Source organism: Pleurodeles waltl, chromosome 6, assembly GCF_031143425.1.
Source record: "Pleurodeles waltl isolate 20211129_DDA chromosome 6, aPleWal1.hap1.20221129, whole genome shotgun sequence".
In the NCBI taxonomy this organism is placed as follows: Eukaryota; Metazoa; Chordata; class Amphibia; order Caudata; family Salamandridae; genus Pleurodeles; species Pleurodeles waltl.
The window spans coordinates 1,435,977,554-1,435,997,032 of NC_090445.1; positions in this window are offsets into that span (position 1 = coordinate 1,435,977,554).

Here is a 19,479-nt window from a genome sequence, read left to right on the forward strand (position 1 = left end):
CTCACTGGGGACTTACAAAAAAATCCAACATTTTTCATCCAAAAAGTGAAAAAATCCAAATTTCAAGTTTTTTATTCCCAAAAGTGAAAAAATCCAATTTCAATGTTTTTTCTTCAAAAAAGTGACAAAGTCCCATTCTGAGTGGGCACTTAGAAAAATTTCAACCTTTTTATCTAAAAGTGAAAAAATCAAAATTTCAACTTTTTTAGTCCAAAAAATGAAAAAATCCCAATTCAATTTTTTTGTTCAAAAAGGTCACAAAGTCCCATTGTGAGTGGGCACTTGGAAAAATTTCAACTTTTTTCATCAAAAAAGTGGAAAAATCCAAATTTCAACTTTTTCGTCCAAAAAGTGAAAACATGCAAATTCAAATTTGTTCTTCAAAAAATTGATAAAGTCTCATTCTGAGAGGGGACTTAGAAAAAATTTCAACGCTTTTCATCCAAAAAGTGAAAAAATCTAAATTTCATCTTTTTTAGTCCCAAAAGTGAAAAAAATTCAATTTCACTTTTTTTCATCAAAAATGTGACAAAGTCCCATTCTGAGTGGGCACTTAGAGAAAATTCCAACCTTTTTCATCCAAAAAGTGAAAAAAATCCAAATTTCATCTTTTTTAGTCCCAAAAGTGAAAAAATGCAAAGTAAAAAATTTTCTTCAAAAATTGACAAAGTCCCATTCTGGGTGGGGACTTAGAAAAAAATTCAACTTTTTTCATCCAAGAAGTTAAAAAATCCAAATTTCATCTTTTTTAATCCCAAATGTGAAAAAAAAACAAATTTCAATTTTTTTCTTCAAAAAAGTGACAAAGTCCCATTCTGAGTGTGCACTTGGAAAAATTTTAACTTCTTTCAACCAAAAAGTGAGAAAATCCAAATTCAATTTTTTTCTTCAAAAAAGTCCAAAAGTCCCATTCTGAATGTGGACTTAGAAAAAATGTCAACTATTTTAATCCAAAAATTGAAAAAATCCAAATTTCATCTGTTTTAGTCCCAAAAGTGAAAAAAAATCACATTTAAATTTTTTTCTTCACCAAAGTGACAAAGTCCCAATCTTACTGAGGACTTACAAAAAATCCAACATTTTTCATCCAAAATGTGAAAAAATCAAAATTTCAACTTTTTTAGTCCGAAAAGTGAAAAAATCCAATTTCATTTTTTTTTCAAAAAAGTGACAAAGTCCCATTCTGAGTGGGCACTTAGAAAAAAATCAACTTTTTTCATCCAAAAAGTGAAAAAATCCAATTTCCATTTTTTTCTTCAAAAAAGTGACAAAGTACCATTCTAAGTAGGCACTTAGAAAAAATGTCAACTTTTTTCATCCAAAAAGTGAAATAATAAAAATTCTTTTTTTTTCTTCACAAAAGTCACAAAGTCACATTCTGAGGGGGCACTTAGAAAAAATGTCAACTATTTTCATCCAAAAAGTGAAAAACTCCAAATTTCATCTTTTTTAGTCCCAAAAGTGAAAAAAAATCACATTTCAATGTTTTTCTTCACTAAAGTGACAAAGTCCCAATCTTACTGGGGACTTGGAAAAAAACCCAACATTTTTCATCCAAAATGTGAAAAAATCAAAATTTCAACTTTTTTAGTCCCAAAAGTGAAAAAATACAATTTCAATTTTTTTTTCAAAAAAGTGACAAAGTCCCATTCTGAGTGGGGCCTTAGAAAAATTTCAACTTTTTTCATCCAAAAAGTGAAAAAATCCAATTTCTATTTTTTTCTTCAAAAAAGTGATAAAGTACCATTCTAAGTAGGCACTTAGAAAAAATTTCAACTTTTTTCATCCAAAAAGTGAAAAAATCTCAATTCAATTTTTTTCTTCAAAAAAGTCACAAAGTCCCATTCGAAGTGGGCACTTAGAAAAAAATTCAACTTTTTTCATCCAAAAAGTGGAAAAATCAAAATTTCTACTTTTTTCATCCAAATAGTGAAAACATGCAAATTCAAATTTTTTCTTCAAAAAAATTTATAAAGTCTCATTCTAAGTGGGCACTTAGAAAACATTTCAATTTTTTTCATCCAAAGAGTGAAATAATCAAAATTCAATTTTTTTCTTCAAAAAAAGTCACAAAGTCCCATTCTAAGTGGGCACTTAGAATTAAATTACAACTTGTTTCATCCAAAAAGTGAAAAAATCTAAATTTCATCTTTTTTCAACCCAAAAGTGAAAAAATCCAAATTCAATTTTTTTGTTCAAAAAAGTCACAAAGTCCCATTCTGAATGGGGACTTAGGAAAAATTACAACTTTTTTCATCCATAAAGTGAAAAAATCCAAATTTCATCTTTTTTACTCCCAAAAGTAGGGAAAAAGTCCAATTTAAATGTTTTTCTTTAAAAATGTGACAAAGTCCCAAACTCAGTGGGCACTTAAAAAAAATCCAACATTTTTCATCCAAAAAGTGAAAAAATCCAATTTCCATTTTTTTTCTTCAAAAAAGTGACAAAGTACGATTCTAAGTGGGCACTTAGAAAAAAATGCAACTTTTTTCATCCAAAGAGTGAAATAATCAAAATTCATTTTTTTTCTTCAAAAAAGTCACAAAGCCCCATTCTGAATGGGGACTTAGAAAAAATTACAACTTTTTTCAACCAAAAAGTGAAAAAATCCAAATTTCATCTTTTTTAGTCCCAAAAGTGAAAAAATGCAAATTCATTTTTTTTCTTGAAAAAATTGGCAAACTCCCAATCTGGGTGGGGACTTAGAAATAAATTCAACTTTTTTCATCAAAAAAGTGAAAAAATCCAAATGTAATCTTTTTTACTCCCAAAAGTGAAAAAGTCCAATTTAAATGTTTTTCTTCAAAAATGTGACAAAGTCCCATCCTCAGTGGGCACTTAGAAAAAAATTTCAACTTTTTTCATCCAAAAAGTGAAAAAAATCCAATTTCCATTTTTTTCTTCAAAAAAGTGACTAAGTCCCATTCAGAGTGGGCACTTAAAAAACAATTACAACTTGTTTCATCCAAAAAGTGAAAAAATCTAAATTTCATCTTTTTCAACCCAAAAGTGAAAAAATCCAAATTCAATTTTTTTGTTCAAAAAAGTCACAAAGTCCCATTCTGAATGGGGACTTAGGAAAAATTACAACTTTTTTCATCCAAAAAGTGAAAAAAATCCAAATTTCATCTTTTTTAGTCCCAAAAGTGAAAAAATGCAAATTCGATTTTTTTCTTGAAAAAATAGGCAAAGTCCCATTCTGGGTGGGGACTTAGAAAAAAAATAAACTTTTTCATCCATAAAGTGAAAAAATCCAAATTTCATCTTTTTTACTCCCAAAAGTAGGGAAAAAGTCAAATTTAAATGTTTTTCTTTAAAAATGTGACAAAGTCCCAAACTCAGTGGGCACTTAAAAAAATTTCAACTTTTTTCATCCAAAAAGTGAAAAATCCAATTTCCATTTTTTTCTTCAAAAAAGTGACAAAGTACCATTCTAAGTGGGCACTTAGAAAAAAATGCAACTTTTTTCATCCAAAGAGTGAAATAATCAAAATTCTATTTTTTTCTTCAAAAAAGTCACAAAGCCCCATTCTGAATGGGGACTTAGAAAAAATTACAACTTTTTTCAACCAAAGAGTGAAAAAATCCAAATTTCATCTTTTTTAGTCCCAAAAGTGAAAAAATGCAAATTCAATTTTTTTCTTGAAAAAATTGGCAAACTCCCAATCTGGGTGGGGACTTAGAAATAAATTCTACTTTTTTCATCAAAAAAGTGAAAAAATCCAAATTTAATCTTTTTTACTCCCAAAAGTGAAAAAGTCCAATTTAAATGTTTTTCTTCAAAAATGTGACAAAGTCCCATCCTCAGTGGGCACTTAGAAAAAATTTCAACATTTTTCATCCAAAAAGTGAAAAAATCCAATTTCCATTTTTTTCTTCAAAAAAGTGACAAAGTCCCATTCAGAGTGGGCACTTAAAAAACAATTACAACTTTTTTCATCCAAAAAGTGAAAAAATCTAAATTTCATCTTTTTTCAACCCAAAATTGAAAAATTCAAAATTCATTTTTTTTTGTTCAAAAAAGTCACAAAGTCGCATTCTGAGTGGGCACTTAGAAAAAATTTCAACTTTTTTCATCCAAAAAGTGGAAAAAACCAAGGCCCATATTTATACTTTTTGACGCTAAACTGCGCTAACGCAGTTTAGCGTCAAAAAATTTTGCGCCGTCTAACGCCATTCTGAAGCGCCATGCGGGCGCCGTATTTATGGAATGGCGTTAGACGGCGCAATCAGACCGGCGCTGCCTGGTGTGCGTGGAAAAAAAACACGTAGACCAGGCAGCTCCGGCGTTGGGAAAAAATGACGTTAGGGCGTCTTAAAATGGCGCAAGTCAGGTTGACGCTAAAAAATCGTCTTAACCCGATTTGAGCCATTTTTTCGACGCCCAGACGCCATTTCATGACTCCTGTCTTAGTAAAGACAGGAGTCATGCCCCCTTGCCCAATGGCCATGCCCAGGGGACTTGTGTCCCCTGGGCATGGTCATTGGGCATAGTGGCATGTAGGGGGGCACAAATAAGGCCCCCCTATGCCACAAAAAAAATAAAAATATAAAAAAAATTATACTTACCTGAACTTACCTGTACTTCACTGGGATGGGTCCCTCCATCCTTGGGTGTCCTCCTGGGGTGGGCAGGGGTGGCAGGGGGGTCCCTGGGGGCAGGGGAGGGCACTTGTGGGCTCATTTTGAGCCCACAGGTCCCTTAACGCCTACCCTGACCCAGGCGTTAAATTCAGGCGCAAATGCGGGTTTTTTTGACCCGCCACCTCCCGGGCGTGATTTTTGCCCGGGAGTATAAATACGACGCATTTGCGTCGCCGTCATTTTTTTAGACGGGAACGCCTTCCTTGCATCTCATTAACGCAAGGAAGGCGTTCACGCAAAAAAATGACGCTATTTGCCCATACTTTGGCGCTAGACGCGTCTAACGCCAAAGTATAAATATGGCGTTAGTTTTGCGCCGAATTTGCGTCGAAAAAAACGACGCTAATTCGGCGCAAACGGGCCCAAATTTCTACTTTTTTCGTCCAAAAAGTGAAAACATGCAAATTCAATTTATTTCTTCAAAAAATTGATAAAGTCTCATACTGAGTGGGGACTTAGAAAAAATTTCAACGTTTTTCATCCAAAAAGTGAAAAAATAAAAATTTCATCTTTTTTATTCCAAAAGTGAACACGTCAAATTTAAAACATTTTCTTCAAAAAAGTGACAAAGTCCTATTCTGAGTGTGCACTTGGACAAATTTCAACTTTTTTTCATCCAAAAATTGAAAAAATCAAAACTCAATTTTTTTGTTCAAAAAAGTCACAAAGTCCCATTCTGAGTGGGCACTTAGAAAAAATGTCAACTTTTTTCATCCAAAAAGTGGAAAAATCCAAAGTTCTACTTTTTTCGTCCAAAAAGTAAAAACATCCAAATTCAAATTTTTTCTTCAAAAAATTGATAAAGTCTCATTCTGAGTAGGGACTTAGAAAAAATGTCAACGTTTTTCATCCAAAAAGGGAAAAAATCCACATTTCATCATTTTTATTCCAAAAAGTGAAAAAATAAAAAATTCAACTTTTTTCATCCAAAAAGTGAAAAACTCAAAATTCTATTTTTTTCTTCAAAAAAGTCACAAAGACCCATTCTGAGTGGGCACTTAGAAAAAATTACAACTTTTTCCATCCAAAAAGTGAAACAATCAAAATGTCATCTTTTTTCATCCCAAAATTGAAAAAATCCAAATTCAATTTTTTTGTTAAAAAAAGTGACAAAGTCCCATTCTGAGTGGGCACTTAGAAAAAATTTCAACTTTTTTCATCCAAAAAGTGGAAAAAAACAAATTTCTACTTTTTTCGTCCAAAAAGTGAAAACATGCAAATTCAATTTATTTCTTCAAAAAATTGATAAAGTCTCATACTGAGTGGGGACTTAGAAAAAATGTCAACGTTTTTCATCCAAAAAGTGAAAAAAATCCAAATTTCATCTTTTTTATTCCAAAAGTGAACACGTCAAATTTAAAAAATGTCTTCAAAAAAGTGACAAAGTCCCATTCTGAGTGGGCACTTAGAAAAAATTACAACTTTTTCCATCCAAAAAGTGAAAACATGCAAATTCAAATTTGTTCTTCAAAAAATTGATAAAGTCTCATTCTGAGTGGGGACTTAAAATTTTTTCCAACCTTTATTGTCCAAAAAGTGAAAACATCAAAATTTTATGTTCTTCTTCAAAGAGGTGACAAATTCCCATTCTGGCAAGGGACTTGGAAGCACTTTTGACTTTCTTCAAAAGTTGAATGTTTTTCTAAGTCCCATCTCATTCTGAGATGGGACTTAGAAAATAATTCAACTTTTGTTTAAGTTGACATGTGTGCCGCTTCCTATGTCAGAATGGGACATTTTGACTTATTGGATGGTAAGATAAACTGTTTTGATCCAAATAGTGAAAAAGTGCAAATTCATAGTTTTCATCAAAAAAGTGACAACGTCCTATTCTGAGTGGGCTCTTAGAAAAAATGTCAACCTTTTTCATCCAAAAAGTGAAAAAATCAAAATTTCATCTTTTTTAGTCCTAAAAGTGAATAAATCAAATTTCATTTTTTTTTCTTCAAAAAGTTGACAAGGTCCGATTCTGAGCGGGTACTTGGAAAACAAATTCAAAATTTTCATCCAAAAAGTGAAAAAATCAAAATTTCATCTTTTTTAGTCCCAAAAGTAAAAAAATAAAATTTCAATTTTTTTCATCCAAAAAGTGACAAAGTCCCATTCTGAGTGGGCACTGAGAAAAAAAAATCAACTTTTTTCATCCAAAAAGTGAAAAAAATCAAAATTTCAATTTTATTAGTCCCAAAAGTGAAAAAATCCAAATTCATTTTTTTCTTCATAAAATTCACAAACTCCCATTCTTAGTGGGGACTTACAAAAAATTCCAACATTTTCATCCAACAAGTGAAAAAATCCAAATTTCATCTTTTTTAGTCCAAAAAAATGAAAAAATCTAAATTCATTTTTTTGGTTCAAAAAGGTCACAAAGTCCCATTGTGAATGGGCACTTAGAAAAATTTCAACTTTTTTCATAAAAAAAGTGGAAAAATCCAAATTTCAACTTTTTCGTCCAAAAAGTGAAAACATGCAAATTCAAATTTGTTCTTCAAAAAATTGATAAAGTCTCATTCTGAGTGGGGACTTAGAAAAAATGTCAACGTTTTTCTTCCAAAAAGTGAAAAAAATCCAAATTTCATCTTTTTTAGTCCCAAAAGTGAAAAAATCCAATTTCAATGTTTTTCTTCAAAAAAGTGACAAAGTCCCATTCTGAGGAGGGACTTAGAAAAATTTGAACTTTTTTATCCAAAAAGTGAAAAAATCCAAATATCATCTTTTGTAGTCCCAAAAGTGAAACGAAAAATCACATTTAAATTTTTTTCATCACAAAAGTGAAAAAGTCCCAATCTCACTGGGGACTTACAAAAAAATCCAACATTTTTCATCCAAAAAGTGAAAAAATCCAAATTTCAAGTTTTTTATTCCCAAAAGTGAAAAAATCAAATTTCAATGTTTTTTCTTCAAAAAAGTGACAAAGTCCCATTCTGAGTGGGCACTTAGAAAAATTTCAACCTTTTTATCTAAAAAGTGAAAAAATCAAAATTTCAACTTTTTTAGTCCAAAAAATGAAAAAATCCCAATTCAATTTTTTTGTTCAAAAAGGTCACAAAGTCCCATTGTGAGTGGGCACTTGGAAAAATTTCAACTTTTTTCATCAAAAAAGTGGAAAAATCCAAATTTCAACTTTTTCGTCCAAAAAGTGAAAACATGCAAATTCAAATTTGTTCTTCAAAAAATTGATAAAGTCTCATTCTGAGAGGGGACTTAGAAAAAATTTCAACGCTTTTCATCCAAAAAGTGAAAAAATCTAAATTTCATCTTTTTTAGTCCCAAAAGTGAAAAAAATTCAATTTCACTTTTTTTCATCAAAAAAGTGACAAAGTCCCATTCTGAGTGGGCACTTAGAGAAAATTCCAACTTTTTTCATCCAAAAAGTGAAAAAAATCCAAATTTCATCTTTTTTAGTCCCAAAAGTGAAAAAATGCAAAGTAAAAAATTTTCTTCAAAAAATTGACAAAGTCCCATTCTGGGTGGGGACTTAGAAAAAAATTCAACTTTTTTCATCCAAGAAGTGAAAAAATCCAAATTTCATCTTTTTTAATCCCAAATGTGAAAAAAAAACAAATTTCAATTTTTTTCTTCAAAAAAGTGACAAAGTCCCATTCTGAGTGTGCACTTGGAAAAATTTTAACTTCTTTCAACCAAAAAGTGAGAAAATCCAAATTCAATTTTTTTCTTCAAAAAAGTCCAAAAGTCCCATTCTGAATGTGGACTTAGAAAAAATGTCAACTATTTTAATCCAAAAATTGAAAAAATCCAAATTTCATCTGTTTTAGTCCCAAAAGTGAAAAAAAATCACATTTAAATTTTTTTCTTCACCAAAGTGACAAAGTCCCAATCTTACTGAGGACTTACAAAAAATCCAACATTTTTCATCCAAAATGTGAAAAAATCAAAATTTCAACTTTTTTAGTCCGAAAAGTGAAAAAATCCAATTTCATTTTTTTTTCAAAAAAGTGACAAAGTCCCATTCTGAGTGGGCACTTAGAAAAAAATCAACTTTTTTCATCCAAAAAGTGAAAAAATCCAATTTCCATTTTTTTCTTCAAAAAGTGACAAAGTACCATTCTAAGTAGGCACTTAGAAAAAATGTCAACTTTTTTCATCCAAAAAGTGAAATAATAAAAATTCTTTTTTTTTCTTCACAAAAGTCACAAAGTCACATTCTGAGGGGGCACTTAGAAAAAATGTCAACTATTTTCATCCAAAAAGTGAAAAACTCCAAATTTCATCTTTTTTAGTCCCAAAAGTGAAAAAAAATCACATTTCAATTTTTTTCTTCACTAAAGTGACAAAGTCCCAATCTTACTGGGGACTTGGAAAAAAACCCAACATTTTTCATCCAAAATGTGAAAAAATCAAAATTTCAACTTTTTTAGTCCCAAAAGTGAAAAAATACAATTTCAATTTTTTTTCAAAAAAGTGACAAAGTCCCATTCTGAGTGGGGCCTTAGAAAAATTTCAACTTTTTTCATCCAAAAAGTGAAAAAATCCAATTTCTATTTTTTTCTTCAAAAAAGTGATAAAGTACCATTCTAAGTAGGCACTTAGAAAAAATTTCAACTTTTTTCATCCAAAAAGTGAAAAAATCTCAATTCAATTTTTTTCTTCAAAAAAGTCACAAAGTCCCATTCGAAGTGGGCACTTAGAAAAAATTACAACTTTTTCCATCAAAAAAGTGAAACAATCAAAATTTCATCTTTTTTCATCCCAAAACTGAAAAAATCCAAATTAAATTTTTTTGATAAAAAAAGCCACAAAGTCCCATTCTGAGTGGGCACTTAGAAAAAAATTCAACTTTTTTCATCCAAAAAGTGGAAAAATCCAAATTTCTACTTTTTTCATCCAAATAGTGAAAACATGCAAATTCAAATTTTTTCTTCAAAAAAATTTATAAAGCCTCATTCTAAGTGGGCACTTAGAAAACATTTCAATTTTTTTCATCCAAAGAGTGAAATAATCAAAATTCAATTTTTTTCTTCAAAAAAAGTCACAAAGTCCCATTCTAAGTGGGCACTTAGAAATAAATTACAACTTGTTTCATCCAAAAAGTGAAAAAATCTAAATTTCATCTTTTTTCAACCCAAAAGTGAAAAAATCCAAATTCAATTTTTTTGTTCAAAAAAGTCACAAAGTCCCATTCTGAGGGGGGACTTAGAAAAATTTCAACCTTTTTATCCAAAAAGTGAAAAAAATCCAAATATCATCTTTTTTAGTCCCAAAAGTGAAAAAAAAAAATCACATTTCAATTTTTTTCATCACAAAAGTGACAAAGTCCCAATCTTACTGGGGACTTACAAAAAATTCCAACATTTTTCATCCAAAAGTGAAAAAATCCAAATTTAATCTTTTTTAGTCTCAAAAGTGAAAAAATTCAATTTCAATTTTTTTCTTTAAAAAAGTGACAAAGTCCCAGTCGGAGTGGGCACTTAAAAAAAAATTCAATTTTTTCATCGAAAAAGTGAAAAAATCAAGGGGCATATTTATACTCTGTTTGTGCCGAATGTGCGTCAAAATTTTTGACGCACAATCGGCGCAAACCCTGCCCCATATTTATACTTTGACGTCCGACCCCGCGGGCGTCAAAATTCCACCATGTGCATCATTTTTTGGAAGGGGGAACCAGCCTTGTGTTAATTATATGCAAGGTAGGCGTTCCCTTCCAAAAAAATGACTTTAAGGCCTGTGTCCCTTATTTATACTCTGACGTCATTTTGACGCACAGGAGGGGGCAGGCCTTAAAAAACGGCGCACAGCCTGATGGGCGCCGTTTTTTAACGCCTGGGTCAGGGCAGGCGTTAAGGGACCTGTGGGCTCAGAAGGAGCCCAGAGGTGCCCTCCCCTGCCACCCTTGCCCACCCCAGGAGGACACCCAAGGATGGAGGGACCCATCCCAGGGAAGGAAAGGTAAGTTCGGGTAAGTATTTTTTTCTGATTATTTTTGTGGCATGGGGGGCCTGATTTGGGCCCCCCTACATGCCACTATGTCCAATGACCATGCCCAGGGGACATAAGTCCCCTGGGCATGGCCATTGGGCAAGGGGGCATGACTCCTGTCTTTGCTAAGACAGGAGTCAAGTCTATGGAGGTTGGGAGTAAAAAAAAATGGCGCAAATCCGATTTGAGGCCTGAATTTTGCCTCAGACCTGACTTGCACTGTTTTTTGACGCACAACCCCCATTTTCCCATACGCTGGCGCTGCCTGGTGTGAGTCATTTTTTTTGACGCACACCAGTCCGCAGCGCCGGCTAACGTCATTCCATTAATAAGGCGCCCGCATGGCGCGTTGGAATGGCGTTAGCCGGCGGTAACATTTTTGACGCACAACTGCGTGGGCGCAGTTGTGCATCAAAAAGTATAAATATGGGCCCAAATTTCATTTTTTTTCTTTAAAAAAAGTGACAAAGTCCCATTCTGAGTGTGCACTTGGAAAAAAATCAACTTTTTTGTCCAAAAAGTGAAAACATGCAAATTCAAATTTGTTCTTAAAAAAATTGATAAAGTCTCATTCTGAGTGGGGACTTAGAAAAAATTTCAACTTTTATAGTCCAAAAAGTGAAAACATCCAAATTTAATTTTCTTCTTCAAAGAAGTGACAAATTCCCATTCTGACAAGGGACTTGGCAGCACTTTTTAACTTTTTACTAAAGTTGATTTTTTTTCTAAGTCCCATCTCATTCTGAGATGAGACGTAGAAAATAATTAAACTTTTGTCTATGTTGACATGTGTGCCGCTTCCCATGTCAGAATGGTAAATTTTTACTTATTGGATGGAAAGATAAACTTTTTGATCCAAAGAGTGAAAAAATCTAAATTTCATCTTTCCTAGTCCCAAAAGTGAAAAAAAGTGACAAAGTCTTATTCTGAGGGTGCACTTGGAAAAAAAGTCAACATTTTTCATCCAAAAAGTGAAAAAATCCAAATTTCATCTTTTTTAGTCCCAAAAGTAAAAAAATAAAATTTCAATTTTTTTCCTCCAAAAAGTGACAAAGTCCCATTCTGAGTGGGCACTTAAAAAAAATTTCAACTTTTTTAGTCCCAAAAGTGAAAAAAATCAAATTTCAATTTTTTTCTTCAAAAAAGTGACAAAGTCCCATTCTGAGTGGGCACTTAGAAAAAATTTCAACTTTTATCGTCCAAAAAGTGAAAACATCCATATTTAATTTTCTTCTTCAAAGAAGTGACAAATTCCCATTCTGACAAGGGACTTGGCGGCACTTTTTAACTTTTTACTAAAGTTGATTTTTTTTCTAAGTCCCATCTCATTCTGAGATGAGACGTAGAAAATAATTAAACTTTTGTCTATGTTGACATGTGTGCCGCTTCCCACGTCAGAATGGTAAATTTTGACTTATTGGATGGAAAGATAAACTTTTTGATCCAAAGAGTGAAAAAATCTAAATTTCATCTTTCCTAGTCCCAAAAGTGAAAAAGTCAAATTTCAATTTTTTTCTTCAAAAAAGTGACAAAGCCCTATTCTGAGGGTGCACTTGGAAAAAAATTAAAAAAATTTCATCCAAAAAGTGAAAAAATCAAAATTTCATCTTTTTTAGTCCCAAAAGTAAAAAAATAAAATGTCAATTTTTTTCATCCAAAAAGTGACAAAGTCCCATACTGAGTGGGCACTTAAAAAAAATTTCAACTTTTTTCATCCAAAAAGTGAAAAAATCCAAATTTCATCTTTTTTAGTCCCAAAAGTGAAAAAATGCAAATTAAAATTTTTTCTTCAAAAAAGTGACAACCTCCCATTCTGAGATGCGCCTTAGAAAATAATTCAACTTTTGTTTAAGTTGACATGTGTGTCGCTTCCCATGTCAGAATAGGACATTTTGACTTATTGGATGGTAAGATAAACTTTTTTGATCCAAATAGTGAAAAAGTGCAAATTCATAGTTTTCGTCCAAAAAGTGACAAAGTCCTATTCTGAGTGGGCACTTAGAAAAAATATCAACTTTTTTCATCTAAAAAGTGAAAAAATCAAAATTTCATCTTAGCTAGTCCCACAAGTAAAAAAAACTTAAATTTTATTTTTTTTCTTCAGAAAAGTGGTAATTCTGAATGGGCTGTTCAAATGTCATATTTTTTAGTCCCAAAAGTGAAAACATCAAATTTCATTTTTTTTCTTGAAAAAGTGACAATGTCCCATTCTGAGTGGGCACTTAAAAAAATTTCAACTTTTTTGATCCAAAAAGTGAAAAAATCAAAATTATTTTTTTTTCTTCAAAAAAGTCACATAGTCCCATTCAGAGGGGCACTTAGATAGAATTTCAACTTTTTTCATCCAAAAAGTGAAAAAATCAAAATTTCATCTTTTTAAGTCCTAAAAGTGAAAAAAAAATCAAATTTTTTTTTTTTTTCCATTGCAAAAGTGACAAAGTCCATTCTTAGTGGGGACTTACAAAAAATTCCAACATTTTTCATCCAAAAAGTTAAAAAATCCAAATGTCATCTTTTTTAGTCCTAAAAGTGAAATCATCAAATTTCAATTTTTTTCTATATAAAGTGACAAAGTCCCATTCTGAGTGGACACTTAGAAAAATTTCAACTTTTTTCATCCAAGAAGTGAAAAAAATCAAAATTCATATTTTGTCTCCAAAAAAGTGACAAATTCCCATTCTGAGTTGGGACTTGGAATAACTTTTGACATTTTCAAAAGTTGACATTTTTTTCAATGTCCCATATAATTCTGAGATGGGACATAAAAAAAAATTCAACTTTTGTCTCACTTGTCATGTTTTCCCATTCACACGTCAGAATGGGACATTGTGTCTTTTTGGATGAAAAGATCAACTTTTTTCCTCCAAATACTGAAAAAGTACAAATTCATTGTTTCTTCAAAAAAGTGACAAAGTTCTATTCTGAGTGGGACTTGGAAAAGCTTACAACTTCAACCAAAAAGTGAAAAAAAAAACAAATTCAAATTTTTTCTCCAAAGAAAGTGACAAATTCCTATTTTGACTTGAGACTTAGAAGTACTTTCAACTTTTTTCAAAAGTTGAATTTTTTTATAAATCCCATCTCATTCTGAAATGGGACTTAGAAAATAATTCAACTTTTGTCAAAGTTGACATGTTTGGCGGATACCAGGTCAGAATGAGACATTTTGCTGTTTTGGATGAAAATGTTACCTTTTTTTTCCAAACAGTGAAAAAGTACAAATTCATTGTTGTCTTCACAGAAGTGACATAGTCCTATTCTGAGTGGGGACTTAGATTTTTTTTGTTACTTTTTCATCCAAAAAGTTAAAAAAAAATTAAATTAAAATATTTTCTTCAAAATAGTGGCAAAGTCACATTCTGAGTGGGGAGTTAGAAAAATGCCAACTTTTTTCATCCAAAAACAGAAAAAGTGTGAATTCATTATTTTCTTCAAACAAAGTGACAAAGTCCCATTCTGAGTGGGGACATAGAAAAAAATGTTAACTTTTTTTTACCTACATAAGCAAAAAAGTTCAAATTTGTTGTTTTCTTCAAAAAAGTGACAAAGTCCTATAATAAGTAGGGACTTAGCAAAAATGTCAACTTTTTTAATCCAAGAAGTGAAAAAATCCTAATTCAAATTTTTTCTCCAAAAAGTGACAAATTCCCATTCTGACTCGCGACTTAGAAGCATTTTCAACTTTTTTAAAAAGTTGATTTTTTTTCGAAATCCATTCTTCTTCTGAAATGGGACACAGAAAAGAATTAAACTTTTGTCAAAGTTGACATGTTTGGCGGATCCCAGGTCAGACAGGGACATTTTGCTATTTTGGATAACAAAATTTAGGCCCATATTTATACTTTTTGACGCAAAACTGCGCCGGTGCAGTTTTGCGTCAAAAATATTACCGCCTGCTAACGTCATTTTGGTGCGCTGTGCGGGCGTCATATTTATACTTTGACGCACGGCGGCGCAAACAACAGGTGGGAGTCATTATTTTTGACAAACACCGTGGCGTCAAGTCGTAAAGGAAAACGACGTTAACGCAGCGGAAATGACTGTGGGTCAATTTACGACACCGCAAACCGGATATGCGCCTTTTTTTTGACGCAATAGCGTAAAAAAACACAGCGAACACAGCTATTTCACCAGAGGAGAGCCAAAATGGATCCCAGATGCCACTACAGACCCCAGGAAGATGACAGCAGACCAGGAACCAGCCAGGAGGGCCCACACAAGAACCAGGACACTTTTAAGAAGAAAAGAAAGTGTCGCTTCAGTGCAGAGGAGCAGGAAATCCTGGTTAAAGAGGGGACGGAACACCAGCACCAACTGTTTGTCACATTAAAGTTGCCAATCAGTAGGAGAGAGGCTATATGGCAACAAATTGTCGACAAGATTAACAGTGTGGCAGAAGTACGCAGAACAGTCATCGAGTGCAAGAAATGATGGCAAGTGACAAACTCCCATTCTGAATGGAGACCTACAAAGCATTACAACTTTTTTCTTCCAAAAAGTGAAACAAATTTGAAATTCAGAAAGTGAAAATGTCCCATTCTGAGAGGGAAGTTGGCCAAAATGTCAACTTTTTTCATTCAAGAAGTAAAAAATTCCACATTCAATTTTTTTGTCTGAAAAATGACAAATTCTTATTCTGAGTGAAGACTTAGAAGTACTTTCAACTTTTTTCAAAAGTAGATTTTTTTTCTAAATCCCATCTCATTCTGAGATGGGACTTAGATAAGAATTCAACTTTTGTCAAAGTTGACATGTTTGCCTGATCCCATGTCAGAATGGACATTTTGACATTTTGGATGAAAATGTCAACTTTTTTCATCCAAAAACCGAAAAAGTGCAAATTCACTGTTTTCTTAAAAAAAGGTGACAAAGTCCTATTCTGAGTGGGGACTTGGAAAAAAGTCAACTTTTTTCTTCCAAGAAGTAAAAAAAATCCAAATTCATATTTTTTCTCTAAAAAAGTGACAAATTCCCATTCTGAGTGGGGACTTGGAATAACTTTTGACATTTTCAAAAGTTGAATTTTTTTCAAAGTCCCATATAATTCTGAGATGGGACAGATAAAAGAATTCAACTTTTGTCTCACTTGACATGTTTGCCCATTTCCATGTCAGAATGGGACATTGTGACTTTTTGGATGAAAAGATCAGCTTTTTTCATCCAAATACTGAAAAAGCGCAAATTCATTGTTTTTTAAAAAAAAGTGACAACGTTTCATCCTTAGTGAGACTTTGAAAAACGTACAACTTTTTCAACGAAAAAGTGAAAAAAATCCAAATTCAATTTTTTTCTCCAAAAAAGTGACAAATTCCCATTCTGACTCGAGAGATAGAAGTACTTTCAGCTTTTTTCAAAAGTTGAATTTTTTTATAAATCCCATCTCATTCTGAAATGGGACTTAGAAAAGAATTCAACTTTTGTCAAAGTTGGCATGTTTGGCGGATCCCAGGTCAGAATGGGACATTTTGCTGTTTTGGATTAAAATTTTAACTTTTTTATCCAAAGAGTGAAAAAGTGAAAATTAATCGTTTTCTTCACAGAAGTGACATGGTCCCATTCTGAGTGGGGACTTAGAAAAAAAATAAAAATTTTAATCCAAAAAGTGAAAAAAATCTAAATTCAAATTTTGTCTTCAAAATAGTGACAAAGTCCCATGATGAGTGGGGACTTAAAAAAATGCCAACTTTTTTCATCCAAAAAGTGAAAGAGTTCAAAATCATTGTTTTCTTCAGTAAAGTGACAAAGTCCAATTGTGAGTGGGGGCTCAGAAAAAATTTCAACTTTTTTCATTCAAAAATTGAAAAAGTCAAAATTCATAATTTTCTTCACAAAAGTGACAAACTCCCATTCTGAATGGAGACTTAGAAAACATTACAACTATTTTCATCCAAAAAGTTTTTTAAAAAAATCCAAATTCAAATTTTTTCTTCAAAAAAGTGTGAAACTCCTATTCTGAGTGGAAACTTAAAAACAATTAAACTTTTTTCATCCAAAAAGTGAAAACATCCAAATTAATTTTTTTATCTAAGAGTGAAGACTTCGAAGTACTTTCAACTGTTTTCAAAAGTTGAATATTTCTCTAAGTCCCATCGCATTTTGAGATGGGACGTAGATAAGAATTCAACTTTTGTCAAAGTTGAAATGTTTGCCGGATCCCATGTCAGAATGGGACATTTTAAAGTTTTGGATGAAAATTTTAACTTTTTTCATCCAAAAAGTGAAAAAGTCCAAAGTCTTCATTTTCTTTAAAAAAGTGGCAAAGTCCCATTCTGAGTAGGGGTTTTGAAAAAAAATTAACTTTTTTTCATCCAAAAAGTGAAAGACCCAAATTTAACGTTTTTCTTCAGAAAAGTCACAAACACCCATTCTGAATGGAGACCTAGAAAACATTACAACTTTTTTCATCCAAAAAGTGGAAAAAATCCAAATTAAATTTTTTTCTTCAAAAAAGGGAGAATGTCCCTTTCTGAGTGGAGACTTATTAAAAATGTCTACTTTTTTCATCCAAAAAGTGAAAAATTCTGAATTCCATTTTTGTATCTGAAAAATGACAAATTCCTATTCTGAGTGAAGACTTAGAAGTACTTTCAACTTTTTTCGAAAGTTTATTTTTTTTCTAAATCCCATCTCATTCTGAGATAGGACTTAGAAAAGAATTCAACTTTTATTAAAGTTGACATGTTTGCCAAATCCCATGTCAGAATGGGACATTTTTACGTTTTGGATGAAAATTTAAATTTTTTTCACCCAAAAACAGAAAAAGTGCAAATTAATTGTCTTCTTCAAAAAGGTGGCAAATTCCTATTCTGAGTGGGTACATAGAAAAAATGTCAAAAAATTTTCATCCAAAAAGCGAAAAAGTGCACATTTGTAATTTTCTTCAAAAAAGTGACAAAGTCCTATTACAACTGGGCACTTAGCAAAAATGTCAACTTTTTTCATCCAGTAAGTGAAAAAATCAAAATTCTTATTTTTTCTCCAAAAAAGTGACAAATTCCATTTCTGAGTGGGGACTTAAAATAACTTTTGACATTTTCAAAAGTTGATTTTTTTTCTAAGTCCCATATAATTCTGAAATGGGACATAGAAAATAATTCAACTTTTGTCTCATTTGACATGTTTGCCCATTCCCATGTTAGAATTGGACATTGTGACTTTTTAGATGAAAAGATCGTCTTTTTTGATCCAAATACTTAAAATGTGCAAATTTGTCGTTCTCTTAAAAAAAGTGACAAAGTTACATTCTGAGTGGGGACCTAGAAATAAGTTCAACTTGTTTATCCAAAAAGTGAAAAAGTGCATATTCATAGTTTTCTTCAAAAAAGTGACGTCCCATTCTGAGTGGGGTCTTAGAAAAAATTTCAACCTTTTTCATCCAAAAAGTGAAAGAGTGCAAATTCATTGTTTTCTTCAAAAAAGTGACAAAGTCCCATTGTGAGTGGGACTTAGCAGAAATTTCAACTTTTTTCATCCAAAAAGTGAAAAAGTGCAAATTCAGCATTTTTTGCAAAAAAGTGACAAAGTCCCATTTTGAGTGGGACTTAGCAGAAATTTCAACTTTTTGCATCCAAAAAGTGAAAAAGTGCAAATTCAATTTTTTTCTCCCAAAAAGTTGCAAATTTACATTCTGTGCAGGGACTTTGAAGAACGTTTGATTTTTTTCCAAAGTTGCATTTTTTTCTAAGTCCCATATCATTCTGAAATAATTTAACTTTTGTCAAAGTTGACATGTTTGCCGGTTCCCATGTCTAAATGGGACATTTTGATGATTTAGATGAAAATTTCAACTTTTTTCATCCAAAAAGTGAAAAAATCCAAACTCAAATTTTAAATGCCAAAATCCATTCTCAGTGGGGACATAGAAAACCTCTCACCTTTTTTCATCCAAAAAGTGGGAAAGTGGAAATTCATTGTTTTCTTCCAAAAAGTGACAAACTCCCATTCTGAGGCCCTCATTACGAGTTTGGCAGTCAGTGAACAGCTGCGGTGGAGATGGCGGTTGAACCGCCGCAGGATGGGCGGTATAGTCAACCATATTACGAGTACTGGGAAGGCACCTGCAGAACACAGCCAAGTTTCTGTCTGGACCACCAGTGTGGATGAACCGCTGTTGCCTGCGGACGGCCCCTTCAGTCCAGCAGTCAGACAGTTTCCACCCACCGTATTACGAGGTTGCAAACCGCCAGGACTTCCGGGGCCATCTAACCTCTGCGAAAACCATGGCGGAAAGGAACAACATAAAAGGAAGCACCCATCTTCTGGAACACAGGTGCGGCCATAGGAAGAATGGCACGTGTATTGCAAGTATTTCCAATGCTCCTGCATGCAATTTACATCCAGGACCAGCGACGCTGACATAGAAAACAGTAGTAAGTACTCCATCCTAGCACACACTGGAGGGAAGGACATTACTACACACACATGCACAAACACACAGTCACCATACATACATGCGCAAGGAAAGCCAGGACGAGTTATGAAGCACCGACACCAACAGTGCCGTTATAGAGAAATATTATTTGAAATATCAACATTTCAATAAAATAACTATATCCAAGATGTCACAAGGGTCAGTGCCTCATACTCCAAATGTCCTGGGCACACTGGGCATTTGAGTACAGGCCAACTTGACTCCCGACTGCAATCTGCAGACCTCCACAGGGCAGGGACATCAAGGGGGCACGCAGACACCTCAGGGATGAGGGGTGGGGGTGTGTGATCAGGGTTTGGATGGGGGGGTTCTTCCTCTTCTTAACATGCTTTCCACCCTTACTGTCCTGCTGTCTGGGGTACGCCTTGGCCTTGCCTCTCTTTCCTGCCTTCTTGGGTGTGACTGTGGAGGAAGCCACCACAGCAGGGGACCCAGATGGAGTGCCACCAGGGCTGGAGGTGTGAGGG